We start from the raw sequence: 6,256 nt of genomic DNA on the forward strand, positions 1-6,256 counted from the left end.
TTGATTAGGGTTTTATAGGTGGAAAAAGTGTATGCTGATGTGGCAGCGGTTACAAAAGATCTGACGGCTAAGTACTGTCCACGTGCCAACCTCTAATGAATAATGGATGATAGTTATTTAGGAAACCACTGATGGAGCAATATCAGTGGTTGACAACGGTTAAAATGAAACAGTGGCTGACTTTTACCTATCAGTGGATAGCCTATCTGTAACACCCTAGTTACTAAATTACAATTTTACATGAAAATACCACAATTAGATGTGTAGTTAAGACCACACATACTGTACAAAATGCGGGTTTATTAAAAACTTTTACAATTTAAGTGATATACATAATGTGATTTAAATCACCGTTTAGAATAACGACAAAACAACGTTGCGGAAGCTTTATTTAATGTGTGTTCGGTTCTTGCTCGATGCTCGATCTTCATCCGGGACCCTCGACATTCACCTGTGATCAAAACCAACTTAAAGGTCAGTTTTGATAATTAATTAAACTAATACAATGGGGAAATTAGGAAAATCCCACATGGATATCTTAAACCCAAAATAAAAAACTCATTTCTGACCTCCACCGTAACTTACGGTGGCACCGTAAGTTACGGTGGTCTCTGTGTTTCAATTATTCAACCGTACAACAGTAGGCATTTACCGTAACCAAATCATGTCCACCGTAACTTACGGTGGCACCATAAGTTACGGTGGCCCCTGCATCATTCCTTTCCTTTTTTGCCGTTTTTGACACGAAAACTTTCGTATCTTTCAAACCGCTCGTCTGTTTGACCTACCGTTTCTTCCTACGTGATTGTAAATTGAACCTCCATCAAATGGAGTCAAGACCCAACATCTGGATTAACAAAATTTTAAGACTTTTAAGTCTTCGGCTTATTAACCCTTTTTACCAAATTTGGCCCGTTCGTGATTTTATCAAACAAACCTGTTGTTTGATTCTAATTTCTCATTTTTAACCAAATCTTGTTTTCAAAACATTCTGTCTAAATAATTTAAATCCTTCGGTTTACCTATTAAGGTAACCGAATGCCCCTTTTTTTTATTTTGCCTAACTTTCATAGAACTTCAAGTTCTACATGATGAGTTAATCTATTATACATACCTGGCTCGGATCAACTTACTAACCCGGTTTAATACCTTGCTTTATAATTGCTAATTAAGAGCGATGCGAGTATCCATTGGATATCTACTCCTGTAAACATATAACTCGACACCAGAATCATTAGTCGATATTGTCAAAAGGTGATGTCTACACCTTTTGACCCGTTTGGCCAAATTGACCGTTTATCTTTGCGAGATAATATTTATTATCATCTCATCTACATGACTCGCTCCTTTTAACACCGTATGCTCATTTTATTTATAAACCGTTTATTACCACTTTCGGCTCTTTATGTCTTTCGCGGGAAAGCGTCTTTTAAAACTAACGATTATTGTCAACGTGTGACTAAATTACCATTTGTCTTATTCGTAGTCAATACGACAAAAGAACATTTTAAAATATATGACTAGTGTAAGTTATACTTACCTTGCATCCTTGCGAGCTTCATACTTGAACTTGTATCCATTTGACCCGTTCATTTCCAAGCTCCTACCTAGCTTGTCAGAGTCAAACTACCATATCATATCCACAAGATGATTAGATTAGTCAACCATTAACATGACCATCACACCTTATGGATTCACACACTTATTCACCAAAGTATGCTATTTATTCAACAACTATATTATTTACTTATTTATTTTTTTGTCATAATTCTTTCCATTCACTAACCGTTTGACCCGTTAGTCAAGTTATTTATACAAACTAGTTAGTAAGTGATTTTGAACACTTTAAGCATGTCATATAAAGTGTTACTTGTTCCTAACAATAAATACTTCATGACTAAACAAGTATACGCAATCATATGTCTTTTTCTTGGTTAATAAGAACATTACTAAAGTGCAGCGATTTTGTATTCAGCTGCTGTAATTGACCATTTTGACCCATTTAAAAGCTGAATTAGATCAACATGTTCAAAAATGGATCGTAGAACTCTGAAATAGCTTTCTAGGCATATATGGTACGTCTTCTAACGATGTTCCTATGATTTTATATGATTTTTACAAAATCAGCTCTGAAGTAAAAAAAATGCTTCCAGTCAGCTTGCTGTCAAAACAGTTCAGCCGACTTCGGACACTGTTTTGACCCGTTTAACATCAGAATTTAACAAACATGTTCAAACATAAAACGTAGTATGTTTCAATAGCTTTCTGAGCATATAAGGCTCAATCTCACAGGTCGTTCCAATGATTTTATATGATTTTTTTAAAACTGCAGCCCAATAATTTTTAATCCCAATCAGTTTTGTTATATTTTCTTGTTCAAGGATTTCATCAAGCACCTTGTGTGCAACACGAAACATCAAATTTCTCCAGCCCATTTAAGTGTTCTAAACCCTTAAATTCTAGCATAAGTAACAAGTACTAACATCAAACTTCAAATCCAACTTCAGGGAGTTCTACTAACACAATTTAACCATTATGATTCTAGGGTTCATCATGTTTCTACAAAACTCATTTAGCACATAATCGGGTGATCATGAATTCACAATTATGAACATCAATTCAACAAGTAAATGACTAGGGTTTACTCCTAGACATCAAATCATTCATAATTTCATCATATAACAAACATGCAATCATCAAATTTCAGATTTCTAAGTTTACCTAGAAATCCAACTAGAGATTTTTCATAAAATTTACATACCTTATGACTCCCCTTTCAATGGGGATCAATAATCTATGCTTGATTTTCGATTTTGACTTGGATTGAGCCTTCAATTTGCAAGTTTGGTGAAGATTTAGGGTTTTGATGTGTGGGGATCGCCCCCCTGTTCTTCTTGTACGACCAGACACCTCCTTGTGGGGTGTTTGGTGTGTTTTATTTAATTAGTTAAAGTTAAGTTTCAATTTTAACAATATTGGCCCCTCTAATTTGGTTAGTTAATTAAGTAGGGCACAACCTACTTATTTCTAACAATATTCCCCACTTATTAACTAGGTTTAATATTCCTAGTTAACTTTGCAGGTTCGAGAATATTTATGACTAAGTTTATTTCGGGTCCCATTAACTCGGGCCTTCTATCACTTTATTTCTTAAAAGCTTTTTATTCACTTCAAATAAATATTAGGATTATTAAATAAATTCCTAATATTTGACAGTTTACTTTTACCACTAACGGTACTTTCCCCGTCTTTAGTATTAACGGGGTTTAATTACCAAACTCGTTTTCGGGGTGTTACACTATCAGTGGATTAAAACACTGAGGTTTGATAAATAGTGATTAATCAAGGAAATGAAGGAACAGAGGTTGACTTTCAGCAGTGGATAGTATCAACAAAACAGATGTTTGAACCAAAACAGTGGTTATGATAGACTTTTAAGGATTAATTACAATTTTCATTTTTAACTTTTTTTAAGGATGAATTTTTGATTTTCTGAAAACATTTTAATGCTTTTTATTCATAAAACAATAGGATTTTGCCTGTTATTCTATGTTAATCATGCCAATCCTTGAGATCAAGCTTTCGAAGGTAGATGTGTCTAAAGCTTTTGTTAGTACATCTTCCAGCTGATCTTTGGTATGAGCATGATGCAGAGAAATCAAACCTTTTATATAGCAATCCCTCACAAAGTAATATCTGATATCAATGTGCTTGGTGGTTGAGTGTGAAACTGGATTTTTGATGATATTTTCTGCTGTCTGACTGTCCAACATGAGAGGTGTCTTTAAGGCAGTGATACCAAAATCCAGTAGTTGATTTTGAAGCCATAACAGTTGGGCTGTACAGCTTGCAGCAGCTATATACTCTGCCTCAGCAGTGGATGTGGAAACAGCTGCTTGCTTTTTGCTTTGCCAAGATACTAAGCAATCTCCTAGAAATTGGCACCCTCCTGATGTGGACTTCCTTGTTGCATTGCACCCAGCAAAGTTACTGTCTATGAAACCTGAAAGCTTAATATTCCCATTAGAAGGATACCAGATACCATGTGTGGGAGCACTTTTTATGTATCTGAGTATCCTTTTCACAGCTATTAGGTTAGACTTTCTAGGGGATGATTGGGATCTTGCACAAACACATGTTGCAAACATGATGTCTGGCCTAGATGCAGTTAGGTACAATAAAGACCCAATCATGCTTCTATATTTAAACATGTTAGGGCATATAATACTTGTCATAGGACTAGTTAGGCGTCTTGAACGCGCATTCACGCGAATGACGCGTTAAAGTACTGTAAGCTAACTTAACGGGTCGTAACGGGTCGTAAGCACTTAGGATAGGTTCCGATTTAGAATGTAGGCTTGTTTAAACCATATCACATGAGTTCCAACACTCATATGGTTTACGAGACCTCATTCTATCCGATCTCCCGAATTAGGTGTCGATTTATTAACATAGCGATCCGATTACTAGGTGCCACTTGATTTCCTTGGTTTTCCCGAGCATTGTTAGTTCATTTAAATCGAGGATACTTTGCAATTCAATGTGAGTACATAGTTCCCCTATTTTACTGTTTTTCAGTTGTTTTGGGGTGATTCATATGTGTTAAACGATTTCGATGTTTTCAAAAACGAATACTATGGTTTATATTAAACACAACGATTTCGATAATGTGAACGAACTTGTTGGGACGTAATTACATAACGAATGACATTCATTAGCTTTGGCCGAGCCGACCAGTAGTATGTTATGGTACCATTGGATCTGACAAATCCCGTTATCAAACTATCGCCATGGTTATGTGTGGGGATATGCGGGTAACGACAAAACTTGATGATTGTTAACTTACCCTTTGGTGGTTTGTTAATACGAGTTGAACGATGGACGAGTTACGAAGGTTTGAATGTATTCAACGAGACGACCAAAAGTAGTTTTCACAACTAAAACATGAATGATTATGAACGATTGTAACGATTTGAACGATTTGGAAAGATTTAAACAAATGAACGATGGTCTATAACACGAACAAGTTAAACGATTTAAATGATTGGTTTTGGTATGTGATTAGATAACGGGACGGGTGTAATGTGATAAAAGCATGGTAGATACGCCGTTGGTACTTCTTATATATAAGTGCGTTTATCATATTACATTCTGTGGCGTTATTTAGTTCACTTGGACGGACGATATTAAATGATGACACGCAACAATGTTTACTATATATTATAAACCATACGAGTTTTATTACGAGAACGATTTATAATTTGGTTTACATAAACAAATGTTTTAGTCTGGATTCATGGCAACGATGTTTTATAAACTATAACCAACTTGTTTTGAGTTGGTTAATCATATTGCAATGCTAAACACTTTACAAAACAAGGTTTTCAATTATCGACTCTTATAGTCAAACGAGGCATTGCAACATGTATACGAGCCATGAATCTGACACACTCACAAAATCTATGTGCTCGCCAGCATTTCTTTGCTGACTTTATTTTCACATATGTTTCAGGTGGTGTTTAATGATGTTGATGGCGACTAGGATGCATGCTCACTTAGGATCTGACGAGGCCTTAGTGACTTAATAACAGTGACAGACAATGTGGTTGTGTTTTATCTTAATTTCAAGACAATGTTAAATGTTTAATATTTAAATAAAACAAAACTTTTAATCCATGTGTTGTGAAACAATAATTCTGTCGCTCCACTCCCCGACGTTTCCGCCGCGGTTTGTTGTTTTACGCGGTCGGGGTGTGACATAGCCTCTGTGTGAATTTAAGATGGTGAAATAAAAATAGTGATAGTCTTTCAAGAAACTGATTCTACCTAAACCCCATATTACTATATAGTACTAATAATATACAAATCTTGCAAGTAACAAATAGTGAAATGAAAAAAATTATAATGATTGTATCTTTTGAATGAAATTTGATATGAAATACACTAAAAAAACAAACTAAATATATCTTACGAAATATAAAAAGTTTTGAAGGCTTAAGTAATAATAATAATAATAATAATAATAATAATAATAATAATAATAATAATAATAATAATAATAATAATAATAATAATAATAATAATAATGTTTGCTGTTAAAAAAAATAAATAATAATTGTGACATCTGTGCTTGTAATCATTGTATTAAGCACAAAACACAGCACTTTTATCAACACACTAGCTTCTAGCTAATTAATAAAGTGCCAAAAATGAGGAATTATTCCTGACACTTTGCAGAATAAATTGTGTCGCTAAA

At 34.4% G+C, this 6,256-nt stretch overlaps 1 long non-coding RNA gene across 2 annotated transcripts; it reads right to left on the minus strand.

Moving 5' to 3' along the window:
- Window positions 1–280: 280 nt before the first annotated feature.
- Window positions 281–2,931, minus strand: LOC110877610. 2 transcript variants are annotated; one of them, XR_002557163.2, is made up of 4 exons: window positions 2,762–2,931; window positions 1,541–1,626; window positions 1,115–1,204; window positions 281–451 (listed from the first exon to the last, which is right to left on the minus strand). It is a non-coding gene; the product is annotated as an uncharacterized LOC110877610 (long non-coding RNA). The 2 variants fall into 2 exon arrangements; XR_002557162.2 differs by having other exon boundaries at window positions 281–1,204; window positions 2,762–2,926.
- Window positions 2,932–6,256: the final 3,325 nt, after the last annotated feature.

This window comes from Helianthus annuus, unplaced genomic scaffold, assembly GCF_002127325.2.
Source record: "Helianthus annuus cultivar XRQ/B unplaced genomic scaffold, HanXRQr2.0-SUNRISE HanXRQChr00c179, whole genome shotgun sequence".
NCBI classification, from domain to species: domain Eukaryota; kingdom Viridiplantae; phylum Streptophyta; class Magnoliopsida; order Asterales; family Asteraceae; genus Helianthus; species Helianthus annuus.